We start from the raw sequence: 22524 nt of genomic DNA on the forward strand, positions 1-22524 counted from the left end.
GAAGTACACCATTATAAATGTTTAATAGTAATATCCTTGGTTAAACATATTTCGAGGTTGAAGAAACATGTTTCATCTTCCTCTGTCAGTTAAACCTCTAATGAAGAAATACATCTGTATTAAAAAAGCGGTTTGTTCCTTTTTTGGAACTTCCTCAGGGCTTCAATTTTTAAGTATAATAATTAGAATATTTTGTAGTCAGTCATAATACAGTAGCATAACAATGTACTCCAACCCCAATATTATACAATCACTTATTTGGTATATACATTATTTAATGTCTTTATAGCTGAGGTACAGATTACATACTTATTTCCATGTATATTTCAAACATGTTGTTAAATTCCATTTGCTGAGTAAGCAGATTTCCAAAGGAAAGCTATTTTGTAGTTTGTAAAATGTATACATTGTTTCCAAAAATATTCCACTGTTATTCCATCTTTTAAATACACATTGTTAAAATCTAGTTAAGCACGTTAATTCTGTTTTAAACAATTACTTTGCTATTTCTTGTTAAGGTCAGATTAACCAAGACTTTAGGCCTTTATCTCCAATCTCAAGGTATGAGGTTTCTGAAAACGTATTCAGGTAGTTCTTGCTCACAAGTTACAGTTATACTTCTTGGAGGGGGCCGAGGTGTTAGCCTAAAGTGTAAGGCATATTAACCTTTCAATACCCATTAACAGATTTCTATTTTCATCGTAGTCCATGTGTTGACAGCTCATAACTTCATATACTGCCAGTTGATAAATTCCAGCCTAAAGAAAGTGCCACAGGAGTTCCACGTTTCCCTTAAAAGTAGTTCACCAATATTCCTAAAATTAAAATATGTAAGATATTTCATTACAGAGTTCGTTTTTGCAGCGAGTCCAATGCCACCAATTTTAGGAAATTGGTGAAAGGGATTTGATGAACTACTTTGTGACATCCAGAAGTCTATGTGGCTAGTTCTCAGTCTGCTGAGAGTTAGATGGTGTAAGAATTACTTGAATGCGAAATTTGATGACTTGTCATGTTGACTTTAAGAACATGTTTCAAATATACATGGAAATAAGTAGTTACTCTGTACATTTGCTACGAAAACATAAAATAATGATTATAACAATTTGCTAATTTTATACATATATTGGTGTCAGAGTACATTTTTATTGTACTCTTTGAATTATGAAAGGTTACTATATATTGTAATTATTGTATTAATAAATTGCAGTCCTGAGGAAATTCCAAACAAGGAATGTAACGCATTGGGTGGGTTGACAATGTTTTTAACAGAGGTATTTCTTCACTAAGGAGTTTTAAAGACAGAAAATGAAGATGTATCATGTTTGTTCAACCTGAAAAATAGGATATTGTAGTATTAATTTAATGTGAGATGCACCAAACATTTATACATAGGTGTGCTTCCTCCACAACTTTTGGTTTTCTACATATGACAATGAAGGTCTTTAGGTGGCCTGACTCTTAAAGGTTAAGTACCTGAATTGTAATTATCTTGATTCATGCACATGCAATGTAAATTCACCCCACCATCTTTGTTATTGGTGGTAATCAGAGATGAACTATCAAGATTCCTTTGCACATCAGAGTCACCAAGTTGACATACTGTTTACAAGTATGACAGAATAAATGATGAAGCAAATGGTTAGACTTCTGCCCAAAGTGATAGTGAATGCTTATTTAGGCTCCCAAGGTCAGACCTTGTCTGGTCTCATTTGAACTGATGTAAAAAGTTGAACCTACTTTTAGGATGTGAAAAAGACTCTTAATATGAAGGTCAGTCTAGTTGGTGCGTTGTACAGTACTGTGTAGGGTGCCCTTTATTCACGTAATACATTATGTTATATGCAGAATTTCTGGCGGGAACAGCAATGGTGACATTTTATGAAGCTCTTATGTCTCCTTGGATTTGAGACTCATCGGACCTCTCCTGCCCTTCCCCCCCCCCCCCCCACCCCCCCCCCCCCCCCCCCCATCCACCCCCGACTGTTTCTTTAAAGGAGGTGTAACATAAACAAATGTCTTAGAGATTTGGACTCATGTCTCTTACCAGTCATAAAGACTGGATGTTAAATATGTCTGTATTACATTTGAAACACTGAAAATCAATAAATCCACCTACCTTCAAGAGGGTTGCAGTTTGAGGAACAATTGTCCGAAGCAAGTTTCAACATCTATTATAAATCCAGCAAACAAAAAAAGACTAAGCCTCCCAACCAAGCCGTCTCTGTCCTGCCAAGTTTTTGTAATTGCCTGACAGAAAACGTTGCATTTAACCCCAACCCTCTCCTGATCTGGAAAGAGCTAAGTTTCACATCTTCTGTTTGTACCTCAAAGACTTATTCTGTTCCCCTTCTCTTAATCTTTACTTTAACTGTGGTTTGTCCCACCTGAACTGTAGTTCTTGCGTTTGAATTTGTGCGTTTTTCTCCACAATGTCAGTTTCTTCGTCAAACTCTACCTTGAGGTCCGTTTGCTTATTCTCTTTAATAAGAGCACTAGGCCCCATTTTTGTGTACTGCGGCAGTGTTGCGTGGCTGCTGGCTTGCATACATTATATAGCGCTTCTAGCATTGGGTGCTACAGAGGGACGCTGCGTGTCTACGGGAGATTTCATTACCTGAAACTGCTTCTGTAAAAATAGTAACCCCAGTGCTTTTTGGTTCCAGAGAAAAAGGTGGAATTACGAGGAACTGTGGTCTCTTGGAGCAGGAACCAGAGGGCCCGGAGCTCCTCGGAACCTCTATTTTTTGTATTTCCGGGAACATTGGGCCTGTTTTCAGGGCTGGGTTCTCTTCTAGCTCATTTTGACTTTTAGGAGGAGGTGATGGCGGCTATACTTCCCGGTTGTTTCTACATTCAGAGAGGGAACATAGGCTATCTTTTCCACTCTCTGGACGTAGGGCCTCAGGGTGGTGTTTGATGTGGAGCGAGTCCTCTTCACCCCCGAGGGGTCCTGCTGTACCCTTCAGCGCCCGTCCTCGCCGTCTGAAGTGTGTAAACTGTTGCTGAACAGTCGCTGTTAAAAAACAAAACACTTGCTCCGAAAGTGCATCCCTTGCTCAAAGATAGATCAAATATATATGTATCTCCCCTATGAGTTCTCCATCAGCTGCTGAAGTCATTAGGAATTCAGTCACTCCTACTAGAAGCAGACTGGGGAATAGCTGCATGTCAGTCCAGTAACTGACACTTATTGGGCACAAGTATTGCTCTTCAAAGAGTGTTGCATGCATCTGTGTAATGTGTATAACACCTGCTTGTAAAAAAAATAATTAAAAAAAATCACTGCCCCTGCCCCACGCAATGACCAACATATTTTTTCTTATTGCAGTTGCTTTCAGTTATTCCTTTTAAAAATGCCAGTGAACACATTATAGTCAATATGCTATTTCCAGGCTGGTCTACCTATGTGTAAAAGTGGCCACAGTTCGACTTCGAGAGTCATATAGATCTCTTCTGACCCCACCCACTCCATGCTTGACACCTAAAAGACATGCGTAACATAAACATCACTGTAAGCCCATTATAGAGTGGCAGGCTCGCTGACATTCTGTTATCTTTCATTAAAAGCACAGCACTGTTTCAGCATGATCTTTGTCAAAGTTCTCCAGAGGGACAGTACATAGTAAATGTTCCTCTTGTTATCTAGAGACTGTGCTGTCCTCTACCCTCCCCCGATTCCCCCAAGATCAATTCTCGCAACCTCAGGTGGACACCACCCCCCTCCCCCTGCCACGCCCCCCAAGGTTAATTTGGGCCGGTGGTTTCCGGTGCTCAGAAGCAGAACTTAACTCTCAACACTGGTACTTTTGAGAGTCCACAACATGGTGGTGCTGTTTATCTACTTTTTAGATGAGCACAACAAAGGTGAGTTCAATTTTTCAATATGTAGTAAGATGAATATCTGACACCCATGCCATTCTTACAGCTATGATTGCCTAGACTAGTCTGAACTGTCATATTTGTATTTGTGTGATGGTGGTGTAGGTGTATTGGTACTGTCATTTTCAGTGTTGACTGGGCCATTGAGTGATGAAAGCTGTAATGGTTTCCTGAGAAGGGCCCTGGCACTTACTTTTTTTGTTTGTTTTTTAAACAAATTGAGCACTGCCCTCCACACACAGTTTGAAGGCTTGTAGTGTACACTAAGGAGATGTGTCCTCTGATGGTGGTTCTACTGCTAGAGCCTGGTTATCTCAAAGAGCCAGAGAGGGCCAATATATGTTCAGCTTTGAAGTGGGGGTGGAGATTTGGCGTGTTCTTTAATAAAAAGTATTGGCTGTGGTGCAGCAAAAATAAGGCAATGGTAGTTGCGACTGTTTGACACATTTGGCTAATGAAACTGCATATCATTGGTGGCTAATAATCCTCAGACCTGCATCTATCGTTTCATCCTGTTGCTTATTTCTGTCCCTGCCTGTGCAAATAAGGGTTCCGCCTGGTGACTGGTTTTGTGTGGACAGCTGAAATTAAATGTAGTGTACGTTATATATTCCCCACAGGTGCTTTGGTATAGCCAGTGTGAGTTTCTTCAAGAGGGCTGGGAAGCGTCGCCCCCTGGCCCGCTGCGAGCCGCTCTAAGTGTTAAAAATAAAATAGCAAGAAATTAATTAATTGCCATTTTATTTTTAACCAAGGTGCGCAGCCGCCGCCAGCCTGCCCCCGAGCCAGGAGGGCGTGTCATCTGCTGCCAATTGGCAGCATGGAGGACTGGAGTAGTCGTGAACAGACACTTCAAAGTTTGCATGTCACTTTGGCCGGCTGTCTTGTGCCAGCCAAAGTGACATGCGCACTCTCAAGCTCTCCACCCAGCTGTCTTTGGAAAGCTGGTTGACAGCATGAGAGCAGCGTCTGGATTGGTTAGGGGGGAGTTCTTCTTTCCACAGTCTTTGAAAAATAGCGAGGAGAACACGGAGCCCGTAGGTAAGTACAGTTTAATTTTATTTAATTAATGTAAAATGCGAAATGCATGTACTTTAGTATGTTTTATTTTGGAGGGGAGGGGTTTTGATTTAAGTTTTTAAGGGAGGGTTTTTTGGGGTTTTTTTTTGCATGGGCATTTGTAGAGCGGGACATTTTTTTAAACATTTTTTGGCAGTGGTGGGGCCCTTCGCTCGCCCCACCACTTTGAAAGGTCACCAGCCTCTCCTGGGTATAGCGAAAGCCGGATGGTGGTGAGGCAGGAATGTTGTGTTTTGGGACCTCAGCAGGAATGGTGTCGGTCTGTCAGGACGCTCTCTCACCTCAAGGAGTAAACAGTGTGACATAGACATTGGTAAGGCCCGCCTTTAGCATGTTTGAGTTGGAGGTGCACAGGAACCCCTACAGGGGCACAGGAGCAGTCTTCTTCTGACTTGGCTCCAAAGAAAAGTGCATTTAAACTTTTTCTGAAGGCTACTGGCGGCCATGTTTGGATTTTGGCTGGTTTTCTTCTCATAACTATTTTCTCTTTGCCTCTTCCCCCCCTCCCATTTTTTTTTAACCCACGGTTAAAGAGAACGAACGGGAGAGGACACCAAGGGCCATATGTACGAACACTTTTTCCCATATGCAGAGAATGGGTGAAAACCTTTGCCACATCTGGCCCCAAATTCGGTTTCATCTGGTGCGCTATGTGAGCAAAGACCAGCTCTAGTCACTTTATACCCAAAAGTTATTAAGATTACTAGTAAATAATGTAGAAAATACTTTACTATTTTCGGATTTAACTCTGCGCCTCCCCCCAGGCTGCCAAGCACGCGCGCTGCAGCCAACGTTTTCTGTTGCAATGAGCATGCTCTAAATCACCTGTGATATTTATTAATCACAGTTGCTGCTTTCATGCTGTTCCGCCACGGGAAGTTGGTGTCTGTAACAGGTGCTTTCCATCACGGTTGCCTGAGGGAACATTTTTTTGTACCAAGCTGTCACTGGCAAAGGGGGAGTTGATTTGTGGGAAGCAGGTTGCGGTTCCTTGGGCTTTCCATAATGTGGTTGAGTCACGCGAACTTAGCTGGGAGGACTGCTGGCAACAACATTGCTATTAAAAAAACATAGAAACGACCACACTATAGAAATGTAAACAACTGAAGGTAGATAAAAAAAAAGCCAGCGAACCTTTGATGTGAAGGAAGTGCAGGGAGTCAAAAATGTTTTTAGTTACATTTGTGGGGAAGGAAAGGAACAGTGAAGAGCCACGGGTTTAAGTTAAAAAAAAACCTTTATGGCATAGGCACTCCAAAATATTTTCACTTTTGGCTGATGTGGTCCATTTTTATAAACTCCTAAAGGTCATTTAAAAAAAAAAAAGAAAAGTTGGTTTTGGTGGGGAAGTCTACATTTTAAACTACTTTAGATTTTGTGTGAGTTAGGGGCGGTATCCAGAAAAACTGCTCGAAACAGTGCTGAAGGAAATATATTCCTGACGAAGATGGCTGCAAAGGGGTGCATCCATGCCACTTGTAGAACGGAAGCTAAAAAAAACAGAGAATCGCATTAATAAACCAGTGGGATCTTAACCAACGCATTCTGCATTCACTGTCCTTTAAGATTGGTTTCTGCTTTTAATGTTCTTCTAATACTATGTCTTTCAGCCATTTTAGGGCCCATCTTTTGAGGCCTTGTGTCGGGCATGATGGTGCAGTCAGTCATTCACTCTGTTACATCGAGGCTTTTCGCCGTCTCATGCTACACGTTTGCTTCTCCTGGGGTAGCCCTGAATACAGTGTGACAACGAGCATTGGCAAAGCCATTATGTCTCGCTTGCGTTTTGTGTCCTAAACGGATCATTAAAAAAACCTACTGCAGTGAAAAAATAACGAAAACATTTGTATCTTATGCAGTGCCTTTATTAAATAATTAGATTTGTCATAATTGAATGTTTTAAGACTTAAAATAGTCCCTCATGCTTCTGAATGTGAGCGTTCCAGAGGAGGCGGAATGATACATGAAACGACCAAATAGCACGAGGAAGGGAGAATACTGCTTTTATTGGAGCCTACGCCCATTCTTTGTATAATTTAAGGATCTGCCAAATGCAACAAGTTGATGGCATCTGAGTTTAAAAAGGAGTGGTAAGGTTTGTTTTTCCTTTAACTAGAGCAAGGAAATGTCACATCTGGGAATAGGTTTCATTGTGTATGCAGTGAACACAGGAGTAAGACGGGAAGTGGGGTGGGGCCAGCATCTTTTTTCCCGTTGTAGTCTCTGGGAATGTTCCAGCACTGCTGCTGCCATTTCAAGCATTGGTACTGCACCACTGGTCGATTGCATTCAGCATCCCTTTCTTAGAGGGCCAAGGATTGGATGTTGGAAGACCATTGCTGATATCCCATCTCATGTATATGTCTGTTTCCCCCCATGATTTCTGCATCATATCCATACTAAAACACGGAAACATCAGATATAACCTGCACTGTTTAGGTGTTCCGTTTAGGGCTTCATCAGCTTATTAATGCTAAGCAGTCATAATGGGGTTGTCAGAAGCTGTCCGAAGTGCCTTGATTCCCCTTGATGTACCACTCAAAAGTTGTATATTGTGCCATAAAAATGCCCAGACTACTGCCGTAAATTTCCAGCAGGATGTGGAATTGTGCTCCTGAATTATGCGTGGTGGCCAACTCTAAAGTCAAAGGGAGCAATGTGCAAAATCTTGGCCTCAATGACTAAGGGCAGCGACACCTGAGAGATTCAGAGTGGGCTCTCAGTTAAGAGTCTGTTTTGAAATGCCTAGCATTGCAGACTGAACCAATGGCCAGTGGAGTAACATAATCTCCCACATCCCCTGCGGTGCAGGGGGAGTTCCTTGAGCTCCAGGGGGTCCCCTCAGCACAGTACACTGTGCACAGGTGGTAGGCTCCAGGTCTGTGAGCTCCTGGCTGGGTCTGGGGTGGGCCCCCTCCATTTACTTTGCAGGGGGACCCTCACATTCCTGTACAGCACTGCCAAGGACGAATCTATCTTTATGTCAGCTGCAGATGACACAGTATTATTTAGTGTGTAAATGTGGTCGGACATTGTGTTCATACCATTGTTGGCAACAGCTAGAGCTTTCTGCTAATTTCCCTGATATATTTGCTTTAATCAGGCAGTGGCTTATTTTGGGAAAAATTTCAAATTTAATTATACAATGAATATAAGAAGCACTTTCTGCTTTGGCTGGTGATGATATCAAAGTGTTGGCTAGTGCACTTTGTGTGGTGATGATATCAAAGTGTTGTGTGCTGACGTAACAAGGGTCAGGCTTGCTTCATAATCACATGTGGAGTTTACAAAATGCGCATGATAACCATTCGTGTCCACTATCCACAATAACCACACGTTTGGACCTGAAAGTGTTGAATTAAAGGTACCGTCCAGGACTCTCCCCTTGAGCTGTTCTTCAGTGACATTTGGATATCTTTTGCCATTTTTCAAATTTAACTGGTGAGGGAATACAGGGCGCATTCATTTAGTTGATTTTCCCAAGCCTAAGCAATGTGTTTGTTGTATAGTTTTATTGAGTAATATATCTTAAAACGGAATAAGGCATGCTCTAAATAAAGCTTCACTACCCTGTATTCGCCAATCTCTAGTTCCCCACATACTCTTTAAGTCAACCGACTCCAACCAGTATTCATAGCCTTCTATCGCCAACTGGGAAACAAAGTAATCAGAATAAATCAATTTTGTATCAGTTAACAAAATGTTCAGCAATTTTGAAGGTGGCAGTATAAAATAATATGACTCAGCATTTCTGACATCCAGTAGTGCCAGTAGATTGGTATGTATCAGGAGTTTTTAAAGGTTCCCTATTTCTTAAATTGTAGCGTTTTTCAGAGGTCTCTGATGACAGAGATTTTCCTCCTCCTTTTTTTTTTTGTGTCTTTTTTTTGTTTTTGTTTATTCCGCTGTTTTGTAGAACCCTCATGTGCTTGCTTGGTAGAATCCTTATTGAATTTACCTTGTAGTTGTGGTTTACCTGGTCTGACTTCCAGACTATACCGTCCTATGCTAGTAGAGGTCTCAGTGATAATTTTTGGCAGCTCAGGTTCTTGATCCTGCACAGGACAACGTCCTGGAGCCGCGGGCGAACTGCCACTCCTGTCCAGTACTGTTTCTCCTTTAAGATTACCTAATATCCCCAAGTCCAGGGCAGGGACAGCCCCATATTTGTCTTGAATCTCTTAACACTTCCAGGAGGCTTGCAAGTGTTGGTGTACCGTGTGGTGTGGAGTGCAGCAAATACTGCACCCCATGTGGAGCAATTGTCCACTGAGGGAACTATCCCAAATAGCAAGCAGATTGTGAGAATTATATGTTTATCTTGCGGTCCCGTATGAGGAAATGCCTCCAAAGTGCTCTTGTGCTAACCAATATAGAATTTCTTTAGAATGGTTAGGTACCTTACCCATTATTGAGTGCACAGTTGCGGGATTAATCCCTGATGTAGCCACATGTGGGTGTGCTGGAGCAGCCCGTGCTAGGGCGGTATATAAGGTCTGCATTATGAATTGTATTAAGCATCTAGGTATTTCTAGTAAATTAGCATATATACGTCTTACTTCTGCTACCGCCACAGAAGCTGCATTAGTGTGTGGTATATAAGTAGCCAATTCTGGCCACTTAGGACCATCATTACTTAATGGACCAAGGCCAACATTTTGTGGGACGTGTAGTAGGGTGCCATCAAGCCAATTTTGGTGTCCTTTAAAATATAGTGTTTTTTCTAAATACGCATATGGTCTGTATTGTCCAGGTTCATGTGCTACAGTGTAGTGATTAAATGTCTGTGTGTTCCCTTCTGCTCCTGGAAAGGTGACCCAAGAATTCAAATGTTCAGTTCTGTATGCTTCATGAACCTTAACTACGAACGTAACTTCCCCTCCCTCATCTGTGAGGCCATGATTTTTTAAATGTGTTGTGAGGGGCAGTCTCATGTTTGCTTCAATTGCTACCCATTGAGTGTCTGCCATGTTTTAAAAAACGGTCAAAAAACGGTCAGTTCAGAGATAGAAACACCAATTTGGGGAGATCCTTTTTTAAGGTTCAAGCTTCAACAACCTACAGTTTAAACTAACTAGCTGAGGAGGATATTCCCTAATACAACAGACGTCTCTGTATAAGGTAATTAGAGTGCCTTTAGCACGCAATGAGACGGAGATCTTGGCAGATCTGTAAAATAGTGCCTAATCATTGTTTGTGGTGCCATGTCATAGGACTCTCGTCATGGGGATGAGACTGCTGGTTTCGGGCGGCAGCACCACCGCGTGTGGGTGACTGAGTCTTATCCCACACCATCTGATAGCTGTCAGCCTAACCCTTTGGACAAGCTAGCAGCACCTCACCAGAACCCAAGAATAAAGGTAATTTATGGCAGCCTGATGCATGACACTCTAAGACTTATCAAGCAAGTTCTGGTGGAACAGATCTTACCCTTTCTCTCAGTTACACAAGACTCATACGGGCAAAAGACAAACAGAAACAGGATTTAGTTCAATATCTTTTTTTGAAGCAACTGCATTCTATGTATACAGGTATGAATTGTGATTATTAGAACAATGAAACCTAACACTATTATTGCAGTGACCAGAAAAATGAAACCGATTAAAAACGTCCCGACATTCTGTCACAATAGTGAATCTAGAAGCTGTACCTGCACTACTGAAAATCTACATGAGAGCAATAGCAGTGTTAGCCTGCCTAGTCTCTGCAAGGAAACTAAATCCCCATATCTGAGCGCTAGGTAAACGGGAGGTCTGTTGGTCTGCTGACAGTCCTCCCAAGTGAATGGAGAGAAAATGCCGGATTCAGCAGGGCTGCGATTACAGATACAGCATAAGATAGCTGTCTCACTGGAATGTCCCTTCTGCCTAGTTTGGGGGCAGTGTGTTATTTTATAATAAAACATGTTGTTGTTCTAGGAACTGCCCTGATGTGAAAATGTGTCTTTTCTGTGTAAGGTAAACATTATACTCTATGGACTAGCAATACTCAGTGTATAATCATGAACAACCTCGTACAGCCTTGGGCTGAGCACAAGAGGAGATGTCCTGCAGAAGAACTAATAACAAATTCTGCGTGGAAGGGCAGCTGATAACAATAGTAAAACATCTCCGCTAAAATGAAGCTTTTGCTAAAAATAATAAAACGGAATAAACTAACTAGGCAAATTCGGCACAGGCCTAGAGCTAAAATAAATGTGCCCATGCAACTTGTTAAAAAGTGTCTGCCACCCAGAACTGTGTATCAGGAGGTGGAGATCTGTTTTGGGTATGTTGCCTTGATTTATCTCTGTGGTGAAAACACTTGTATTTTATGTCAAAGAATCGGTCATCACCCCTTCCGTTTTGATTGAATCATCCTCATCCTCGTGCTTTGTGATCCAGCTTGCCTACCCCACTGGTAGGGAGATCTGTTCATGTGGTTTAGTGATTTCCTCCTACATATAATGAATCTAAAATACAATGTAATGTAATGTAATATAATGTAAATATATGAACTAGAAAATGAATGAATGAAGGAAATAGGAAATGGAAGGAAAGTAGACCAATAATGCGTTTTCCACTGCCAAATACAGTAAACATTCCTGTTGCTCGGCACCTTCAAAACAAGCATTAGTTGAGAGGAGGGACTCGATTATAAAACAAGACCACTAAGCCAAATCACTTCCAGGCGGCGTGTCGAGTATAGAAACAGTTGCCTGTTCAAGCCACCTCAGAAGGGAAACAGGCATCTTTGTTGCACTTTTAAAGAAATGCGAGTCAAAAAGAGACAAGGTCCAGGCGATCCCACCACTAGCATGCCAGTGATGCTGGGGGGACTTACGTCCTCGGACTGCGACTCTGGTGACGCCGTGGACGGACCAGATTGATTTGTTCCCACAATGTGAAGCTTAATGTTTGTGGCTTGTTGGCTTCTTGCTTCTGCGTTGCCTTCCTCTATCCCTATGCCCAGCTCCGTATTGTTCACGTGCTATTTACACTTATTGATTGTTTGGTTTGGAAACACCCTGGAATCTTTTTTTATCTTTTTCTTTCATTTTCACTTTCAGTGTAAAAAATATATATATATTTTTTTTTAAAGAAAGAAAAGTGAGTCAGTCTCCGGCACGATGTACTCTCAAATATTGTAGGCTACGAAATGATTACGCCTTGATTAAGAGTCTGGTAAGGGAGCAGTGGTACATACCGTTCCTCGGGAATCGCCCTTTTACACCCATCTCCCAAATGTAAACCTGTTCCCACGTTTTAAGGAATGGGTCTGAGCTTCAAGACCGCCCTGCGTTGCGCTCGGGGATGTTTTCCTGTGGTTTCCTGGCACCCACTGCGTCCAGACACCCTCTTCATCTGTGAATTTTAATGGACGATCGATCAAGTCATGAAAGTAAAAATAAAATAAAATATATCTGGCGGCAGAGTAATGGCTCGCAAGCGCTATCACGCCGCCTTTGCTCCATTTGAGCGCACTTTGCCAAGAAAGCAAAGCAGACAGAAAGCCCTCGGGCCCGAGGGGGCTCCTATATTTAGCCCACGTTAACTTTCGCCTTCTGCCGAGCAGTAAACAAACAGCAGTCGGCACTGCAGTGCTAGAGACGAGAGCCGGGCCCATTAGCGCGCGGAGGGGGGCGCCATTACTCCTCCGCGCGGGACCTCTCACAGCCAAGCAGCAAGAACATAGGAATTCACGGAGTTCACGGTATCCTCCCACCCCGTACGCTGCCTGCCCACCGCGACCTTTCCTCGCCTAGCAACTCCCACCAAGACAGCAAATGAGCTCATTTCATTGCCCCTTTGTCTTTTCAAGGTCATGGCGAAATATGGCAAATGCATCAACCACAGGACCAGTGGTTCTGTGTTGTGCTCCCGCCCACGAGGAGGCATTCTGGCGCTTCGGGAAAGAGTGCCATAGGTGGAAACTAGTAGAACGTTTGCTAAAATAAAGTCAAATTGTAGCTTTTTTGGTGGACGGCCTTGGAAAGTGTTACTTTTGGAGGAGAGGACTGAGTGCAGGAAAGCCTTACTGCACATCTTGATTCAAACTAGAAATTCCCCCAAAAGGACTTGATCGTTTACATTCATAATGTTAATTCTAGCCCCCCAAAAATCCGATTGATATGAAGTTACTAATTCCTAAGCAATGTTTTGGGCAGCGTTCGTGCATACTACTACTGTGTGATGCCCATCTTTCAAGATTTGTCCGGCACTGGCGAGCTATAAGTTAGTGTGGGTGCAGGAAGGCGGGGAGGTGAGAACTATGTGGGGACACGGACCTAATATGACGAATGGATGGAATAAGTATATGTATAATACACAGAATACAAAAATTTGTCTCTTGGGAGCGGATGTTGAGATGTGCTTAACAGAGTAGCAAAGTGTGGGTCTCCTTGGGAAACCAGGCTGTGGCTAAAATCTAACTGAACTGTAAGGTGGGTCAGTAGCCACACCTATTTATTAAACATGCATGCAGTGTGTGGCACATATCTTCACATCTAAAAGAACTTGGGGCTTTGTTGAGTTCGGAAACCCAGGCGGCAAGGTTACCAGAAACTGGTCACAACCAAGTAACTTCTGGATTCAGGACTTTACGGTATTCAACTTTTGTGCACAGTCAGGAAGAGCAATCCGAAAGTTCCAAAGTTTCTTATCAGTATCTCACCACCCAGTTGTATCGCTGATTACCCAGGTTTCTGCAGTGTGCTTCAGACATGCATCCACAGCACAATTTTAATCTGTCTTCATCTCTGATGCCTGTCAGGTTTATCCAGGGAGGAGAACAAACTCAGTATTGCTGAAAATCCTAGGGTTTGGGATGGGAAGCACCAGGATGGTTGAGGAACAGACAGGAGAGGATTATGAGCATGTGTCACTGAAGAGATGGACGTGCAATAAAGTCAGAAGAGGGCAGCCCAAGCAAGATACTAAGACACAACCCCATATTACATTATCTGCTGCAAAAAGGCCCCAACACAGCATACACAATACTTTATATATCTATATATATTTTATAGTGCTATTACTAATGTAAGTACACAGACAGGTAGCTGGACCACATGCAGATAGTGGTCTGTGCGTATAGTAGAATTCCTGAGTTCTATCTACTCTGTAGCCAGGGTGGATTATTAGGGGGGGGAGCATAGCCTGGCCAAAATTTCCTTCCTAGAGTCCAACCGCAGTACTGAGTTCAGATGGCCCTCCTCTGTCTTCTTATTTTGAGACCGTCATCTTCTAAGCTGTAACCCTTCTTCCCACACCAAATTCATCTCTATGTTCCTGTTCCGGTGATTGACATGAACAATGCATTAGATGCGGCAATCAGCTTTATTGTCAAAGATAAAACCATATCACCTTCAGCAACACATTTACTCACTTAAAAATTAAAAAGCATCCTCATGCTCAGGACTAGGCCGAGCTCCCAGAGAGAGATCAATCCAACCTCATCCAGATTGGCACGCTACCTGTAAAGAGAGTAGACTGACTATTGCAAAGGACACTTTCAAGTTACTTGACTAAGCAGGGCAAACACCTACCATTGCCGAGGCCGGCCAACCCTCCCTGTCCTTAAATGCCTGCGAGTTTTTACTTTTTCAATGGGCCCTTCTGACTCTCCTGCGCTATTTGAGCATCTCACTCTCTGACTGCAGCTCAGTCCAGGGAATTCCTTGCAGCTATCTTTGCCTGCACATAGGCTCTTTTAGGATGTTCGTTCCCACTGTCTCTAAACATGTCTTTTGTCATTTTTGGCATTTCTGTATATTTACTGATATTGAGATTCAGCCTGCACTGGCTCTGCCTTTAGCCAAGTCTAGCCGTGTGGCTAGTAACGAAGCAATGGGCACTTCACCAACTGAATGCCTTGTGACAATAACCACCCCTTTGTGCCAATAATCACCCATTCTGGGCAAGGTAAATGCTTTACCTTTCCAGTAATGTAAGTTTTTAACACTAGTACCATGGAGTAATAAGAGAGCATCCAACCATATTGTGAAACTTACAATAAGGCCACCTTTGAGTTAAACTCATCAATAACCATGAAGTTGAGAAAAGGAAATGTGATAGTCTGAGGAAGATGTGCTGCTGTTGTTTTATGTCTGATGCAGAGCCCTCTGCCAGTCTCCTGAGCAGTGGTGGTGTTTTCCCACGTTCTGTTGCTGGTCGAGAACCAAGCCCGAGGAAGGGTCTGGGCAGCAGGCATGTGGGCCTGAGTGTAACTAGAGCGGGTCAGTTTTCCCCTATAATTTAAGTAATGCAGACCTGTCTGTACGTGCTTTGAACTGTGTGGAATGTGGGGGGCGGCTGGTGCTATCTGCAGAGCTGTTCTGTTCCAGAGAGGCATTCCTCGAAGGCTATGGTTCATATAGCAGCATGTGAAGGGCAGAGAGTGAACTAACAGCCTCCCACTCAGGATCAAACTAGGAAGGTTTCTCAGGTCTTGCTTAGAGACTGCTTTCAGCTGTCTGTTGCGGAAGAACCTCTTGTATACCATATTTGAAACTTAACAGTGGGCATAGAGACATCCAATTACTTACCATTGTTTGGATTTTTCATGTCATTCTGAGTAGCTCGATTCTTATTTGTTGGCTTTGCTTCTCCTTCTTGTGTTTGTCCTCCATCCCCCTTGTACCCTTCCAACTGCTCACATTCAGAAAACTTATTTTTCTTTCAGCACTTTGTTCAAGTGCATGTTTTTTCTTGCTGTCTTTCTCGTGTGCCGCTTCACCACTGAAATTCACCCCACCCACATCACGTATTGCTTCTATGTTCCCCCTCCCATCTCATCTATTGCTTCTCCTGCCCCTCCCGTTCCCTTTGCACTCCACTGCTCTCCTTGTTGCTCCCCCTTCCTTCCTCGTCTCATTTGAGTTTTTTTTTCTTTAGTTTGTTTTTCCTTTGTGTTTTTTTTTTTTTTTTTGCTTTTTCTCGCCCCCACATCCTTTATTGCACCTCCCACTGCTTCGCTCATTCACTTAGACAACATCTCCACCACCTGCCTCCCCATCTCATTAAAAACAAATGAAGGGTCTGACAGCTGGAATGTGCTGCCAGGCTTCCTCTTTGTACAAAATCTGCTCTGTGCACTTTTATGTTTTTATTTACTGGGCTTCGGTGCAATTTCTATGTTTTTACTTACCATTAAAGATGAGCATCCGCCATCTTGGAACAGTGAATAAATGCAAAAAAAACCAAAATGAACAGCATGTTATAATGACTCACATATGCGCCTGCATAGTGACCAATCTGTATCTATGCCTCATTACACTTTTTTTTCTAGATCTGTTCGCCATCAGCACTAACTTTTTTTGTAGATGCTTAAACAGCTTCAGAAAAAATAATGGCAAAGCTAATAAGTCTGTAAACGTCAGACCTATTGGCTTTGTAAATGCTTGTTTCGAAGTAGAGTACACCACAGTGACACACAGCCAACCAAATCACTCTTGGAGAAGCAGTGTAAAGTGTAAGTACTGAGCTCCATGTCATTTCTCTGGTTTTAAAGTTACAGGTGACTTGCCAATTTTGTAACATATTATTTGCTATGTGAGAGGAGGTGGAGGCTCAGAGGGTGAAGGACATGGAGATCAGGGAGCTTTATTTTAGGCGTCACCACCTGTGTAGCTTATTGGGACACTAGTGGGGCGGAGCTTCGAGATGGGGCAGGGCTTTTAGCCAGCACAGCTGGAGGGGTAGGGCCTGGACAGTGGTAGCCGCTTCTCTCCAGGCCAAAACACAGACATGGCTTCTGCAGCCACCTCCTTGGGTGCCCAAGGAGGTTGGAAAATCTGTGATGAATTTCATAATGCAGAGCCACCACATACGAGCTTGGAACCCACTCTGTGAAAGGATGTCCAAGCTCACCTGTTGCTTACCACAATATATCAGCTGTTTACAGAGTGACAGTTTGAGGTATGCTGATATTGTGTAACATCTGAGTACTGTACTCCAGTGGTTCCCGATCTGTGGTCCAGGGACCCCTGGGGGGCCACAAAACCTCCTCAGGGGGTCAGTGACTGCTTAGAAAACTAATATTAACAGATCAATAAAGTGTATGTAAAGTGCCTAATTGTACAGTTGAACATTTTAAAACATACTGTAAATGTCCGAGGCTGAAAAGTAAATGAGTATCCTCGGATTGATTCATGGGAGAATGCAGGTGTATGGACAATGTGTGGTTTCAGTTGAATGTAGAAAAGCTACAAGCTTCCTATCAAAATTACATTTCTTGTTATTTTATTTGCTTGCAAATTAAATAAAATGTTATCATTTGTGTATGTGTTTGACGCAATGCTTGTTTATTTATTTTTTGTGCATTGTTTTGCTGTTCAAATCACCACAATGTTTAGGCTGGGGCCCCGGCTTCCAATAATGACTCAGTGGGGGTCCCTGGGTTCACTAATGATCCAGTGGTGGTCCACGGGTTCTAGTAATGAAATAGTGGGGGTCCACAGAAGTCAAAAGGTTAAGAACCACTGCTGTACTCCATCTAACTCCATTTTTGAACACCTCTTTCTTTTTCCCTTCCCTCTGCGGTTAGTTGTGCATTTCACCATATATTTAATTTATAATAGAACATGAAAAAAGAGAAAAAAAGCCTTCACTAAGAGGTACAGACTGGGATTTGTCAAGGCCACAGTGGAACAGTTGTAAGTGTTGGAGGTCAGAAGTGTGGGGGTGGGCTCGAAGGCGCTTCACCGAGTAAACACCGCGAGACAAAGGCCACAGCTGGTGTGCCTCTGCTGCAGGAAGTGGCACGAGAGAGGACGCTGCGTCTTATCTTAACTTTCCAGCAGCGGCGGGACCACCCTTTCCCTTATCTGTCAGCACATTTCTAGCCCTTCAAAGCAGCCTTGCCATCTGTCTCCTGCCTCCCTCCAGCCCGCCAGCACCGATGCATTCTCTCTCGGCTGCCTCCACGTGTGGGGGCGAGGTTCACTCGAGTAGCGCAGCATTCCGCCATGCTTACCTTTTAAATGTTTCAAGAGCATCACCTGCAGATGAAACATTTGGGTTTCAAAATGTTTGAACGAATTCCACCGTGGCATGGATGTCGACTCATCAATTCACCTAAATGTCAGAGGTAGGGAGTGACATTGCGCGCCCATTGGACACCCTGTGACATGAGGGGCAGAACCCTTGTCCCGCCTCTAGCCCCTGAAAAGTCTCACCTTTGCTGCTGGAGGGACTAAGGGGGAAGAGAAGGAATGCAAACTACAGACCTGTGTGCTTTCTTTTAGTTCTGGTTTTCAGACCTGAGACATTGATACAAAAGGACAAGGCAGAGGGCCCTCTACCCATGATCGACGCCCTTGCAGTGCAGCATTGTTAGGCCTAACGCTAGTGTATTATTGGAATTAGCACTTGTGCAGCACACGGTCTCACTTAGTATGGCATCGCAACACCTATAATTTGTCATAGGTGTGACTTTACAAGCTTTTCCACTGCAACCCGGAGTCTGATTGTTTTTGTGTGGTGTGGGCTCAGTATGGCGAGTATGTCATTTGCATTATGGAATCAAAATCCATTGACATAGGTACAGAAAAAAGTGGAATTTTCAGTGGCACTCTTCTCTTAGTTTATGCAAAGAAGTGGAGCGCAGCACGCCACACCCGATTCGAAAGGCACAATGTGCCTGGGACGCCCTGTGTAGAGATCATAATATGGACCTGCTGTCCACGGAATTCTTGCAAACATCACAGGACTCACTCATCACGAGTGATACTCACTCATGGCACAGTATTGATTTTGAACAGTACACACATAGAACCTCACTCCTGGAAAGCACCCTTTTACGTGTGAAAGTACCTTGAAAACGTTTGGTCTAAAACCATCGCTATTATTTCGGCACTTGTAGTCTTGTGAACACTCAACTTGTGCTTGGAAACAGGGTCCTGGGAGGAGGAGAGCGGTCCACACAGAGGAGGCAGCGAAACCAAGAGCCAGCCAGCGAGGTGGGGTAGACAAAAAACAGTATGTCATGAATTAGGCTAGGATGTTTCCAGTTGGGTCACAAACACCTCCCTCTCAAACGAGGTTAGCGTGGGTCATATTTATAATTAAAGAACATTTCATGAAAACACATTAACATATTTGTCAATATATTTCTAATTTCTTTTGCGCACAATACATATCTCTACAGTATTTACCGAGCAGAAGATCAGGGAATGTTATGCGAACTAAGCTTGGCTACCATAATCCCATTCGATCCCTTCTCACACACAGCAAAAGCACCTGCATATCAGGTGATTGGGGACCATCCCAGGCTACCCCCAAACGTGGGTTTGTGTCCCAGATGCATCTCCACGCCCCACGTAGCAAGGGTGGGGTTCACCCTGCAGTAAAGTCAGGAGTTAAAACCCCGTGCCCTACAAAATGCATTAATCCTTTGACCGCATCCCTGAGGCGGTATACACATAGAATACAAATGTACCAATCATACCCTTAGTTGTATAAAGTTTTTGATTTAGAGCAGAAATGTTTTAAGCAATTGGGTTATAGCCTACTCTGCCTCTACCCTTAATCCTTAACTTTAAAATACTATCAAAGTAAATGCACCCAAGTCATACCAAACTGTTTCGCATAGGGACTACTTCAAACTCTAAGTAGATCCCCTAAATGCAGCAGCTCATCAAGATGGGTGGGTGAGACTTGAAAGGGAAAAGGAAAGCACAGTAAGGAAAAGATATGTGTAGCATGTATTTTATGCAGACTTATATGGTGCAAAAAAGTTTTGGAGTGCATAAATGACAGACATAGAGGTACGTGGGCAGAGAGAGTGAGGTAGGGATCAGAAACATGCACAACACCATAAACACTAGGGTGGAGGGTAAAAAAAAAAGGAGAGAAGAGCAACTAGTGTATTAAAGCTGGAGAATTGACAGAATGGAGGGAAAAGTTTAGCTATAGTTTTGAAGGTAACAACATCTGTCTTTCCTTTAGCATTTGCACCAGGAATATTGCTGTTTGTGTTGTTAGTAACTGCCGTCAGTTCAATGAAGGAAACATTAATTTGGTTAGCCACAAGGGACACTGAAAGGCTGAGTTGCTTCTCTCGGAAACTGGCCTTCCATTCGCAAACTGATCTCATCAGTTGACTGACAATTATCTATGTTATTTATGTAGAGCAAGGAACATTATACAGGTACATGTATTTTACTAAAAAAAAAGGGTGTAAATTATACAACCCTAAAATCATACTTGTAGTATTTTATAAAGGTGTACTGTAAACACTTCTTCATACTGTTCTCTCCTCTCCTGTGGTGCTTTTATTTATATTATAATATTTAGACTGGCCTGTGCACTTGGTGAGGAATCTTGTTTTGCAGTAATGGGTTATCCATAGCAATATCAGTATGTGCTAGTGGCAGACTGTGTATTTGTGCGTATATATATATATATATATATATATATATATATATATATATATATAATCAAGACCTTGTTGGTTGAAACCCGTTGTTGTTATTAGTTGCTAATTATAAGAAGCAATTCAAAGAATCCTGTGAGTGCTGTGTTGTTGACTTTGTGTCAAACTTGTGTGGTGATATGTATATATATATATATTTTTTTTATATACAGTGTCAAATTACCATAGGAAATAGATTGTTTTTGGTTTGGTAATAACTTTGGCGCTGTTTGACAAATCTTCACAAAACTTGAAAATAAAAGTTCATCCACCTTGGCTCTTACTGGAAAGCTATGGTGTGATCTGTGGGGTGGGTCTTAAACTGCAATTTCCTTTTGTAATTTCCATAAGAATTTTTGAACAGTGCTACTGAGAAAACAGCTGAATTACAACAAATTTAGCAGACAGCTAGATCAATACCCAGTAAGTGTGTTTGTTGTGATTCAAAATAAATCCATTCAGTAGTTTTTGAGAAATTAAGGCTCAGAATTTATGTATATCTGGACACTTAGGTTTGTGTGACTCTTGTGGGAGTCCCACAGGCACACAACTTCAAATAATAGAATTGATTGGCGGAGCGGGTCGATCATACGTGATTGTGTGGTCTCAAAATGATGAGAAATGTTGCAGTCACTGTTTCACGCCTTGGGGAGTCGGTCCCCATGCCCTGAAACCTAAAAGAAAATAATGTATAACAGGGTGCAGGGTAGGGGTACCCTTACACCTTGGACCTTGCGGGGGGTCCAAAGGGACACCCTGTCCGTTAAGGTCAAAATAAAAAATAAATAAAAAGTTTTCTTTTTTGGGCCCTGCAGGAGTCCAGCAGCCAAACCCCCTCCCGTGTGCTTTGCAGGGGATGGGTAGCCGGGGGGGGTGGGGGGGAGGGGGGGGTGGGTGGCCACAGATGGTTGGGTGCAGGGCCTGTTCGCTGCGGTGTTGGCTGTGCGTCGTGGAAGGTGTTCAGCCGCAGGAGGTTTGCGTAGTTACAGATGGTAATAAGAATTATAGTTTACATTAAAAAACCCTCCCTAGAAATCCACTAAATAAACAATGGTTAAAGTAATGTTATATTTAGGTATAGTAAGAAAATCTTACTTTACCTTTAAAAAAAACTTCAGAAATTAAATGAAAAACAGCAACAATAAAGTGAGGTTATACTTGGCTGAAAATATCAGTTTAAACATAACATTTTACTCTAAACAAACACATTCAAACTCACCAGCTATAGTTAACTCAAGAAATTATAACTTGCACCCTCGCCATGCTTATTATCTCACATATTGCAACAAAAATGATATGTTTTATGACATAATTTATGATAACACTAGGCATGTTGGGGGTACAAGTTATTATAGTTTTTTGATGAAAATGAAACTGGTTAAATTCAGTTGTTTGTTTTCTTTCCATTTTTTGTTTAAAATGTTACGTTTGAACTGACATTTTGACCTAACTATAAAATCACTTTAACAATAGTTTTTTTCACTGTTAAAAAATATATATGTAATATATGTAAATAAAATACGTGGCATTCTGTTCTCCCTGTATAAACATTAGTCTTCGATTTCTTTGTAATCAGTGACTTATAACACACCCAGTCATGCATTATAAAGAAATGGTGTCAGAACTCTACTATTATAAGTTATTACAGTCCAGTTCAGAGGTCACAAAGTCTGCTGCCAGAGCCAGCAGCCTGGATGAAATACAGGTCAGGTCACAGAGCAGCTGTGTAAAAGGGGTTTTTCTTTCTTCTACTCTATTTTTATAGATTACAATGACAACTATAGAGAACATGTTTATTTTTTGCAAACCTTAGCTAGATAGAGAAAAGCTAGATTCGTTCTGCATGTTTCTACACATTCCCAGCTACTGCTGATTTTTTTTTTCTTTAAACTGAATTGTATTGAACTGCCTAATTACTGTTTGCAACAAATATCTAGCAGATATTTGATGTGTTTAATATTGCACTAGAGGTTTCATTTTTATTCTTAGTTTTTGCAAAAATTGTCACTCTTTAATGTGAAAGAGTTACTCGCCAAGGTTTTAAGTCGTTTGTGGTGAAAGGTGATGTGTGATCATGTATTATATCGGATAAAGTACCTTGGTGTACATGATAAGGATATTGCAAGTCACAGCTGAGTTCCATAACCTTATAAAGGAACTCGGCCTTTTTTT

The 22524-nt window shown here is 42.3% G+C and overlaps 1 protein-coding gene across 11 annotated transcripts in view; it reads left to right on the top strand.

Annotated features, from left to right (window-relative positions):
• The window catches only part of LZTS2 (leucine zipper tumor suppressor 2), a 527324-nt gene that overhangs the window by 458938 nt on the left and 45862 nt on the right, over nt 1–22524 (top strand). The window lies entirely within an intron of this gene.

Source organism: Pleurodeles waltl, chromosome 6 (genome assembly GCF_031143425.1).
Source record: "Pleurodeles waltl isolate 20211129_DDA chromosome 6, aPleWal1.hap1.20221129, whole genome shotgun sequence".
Classification (NCBI taxonomy): domain Eukaryota; kingdom Metazoa; phylum Chordata; class Amphibia; order Caudata; family Salamandridae; genus Pleurodeles; species Pleurodeles waltl.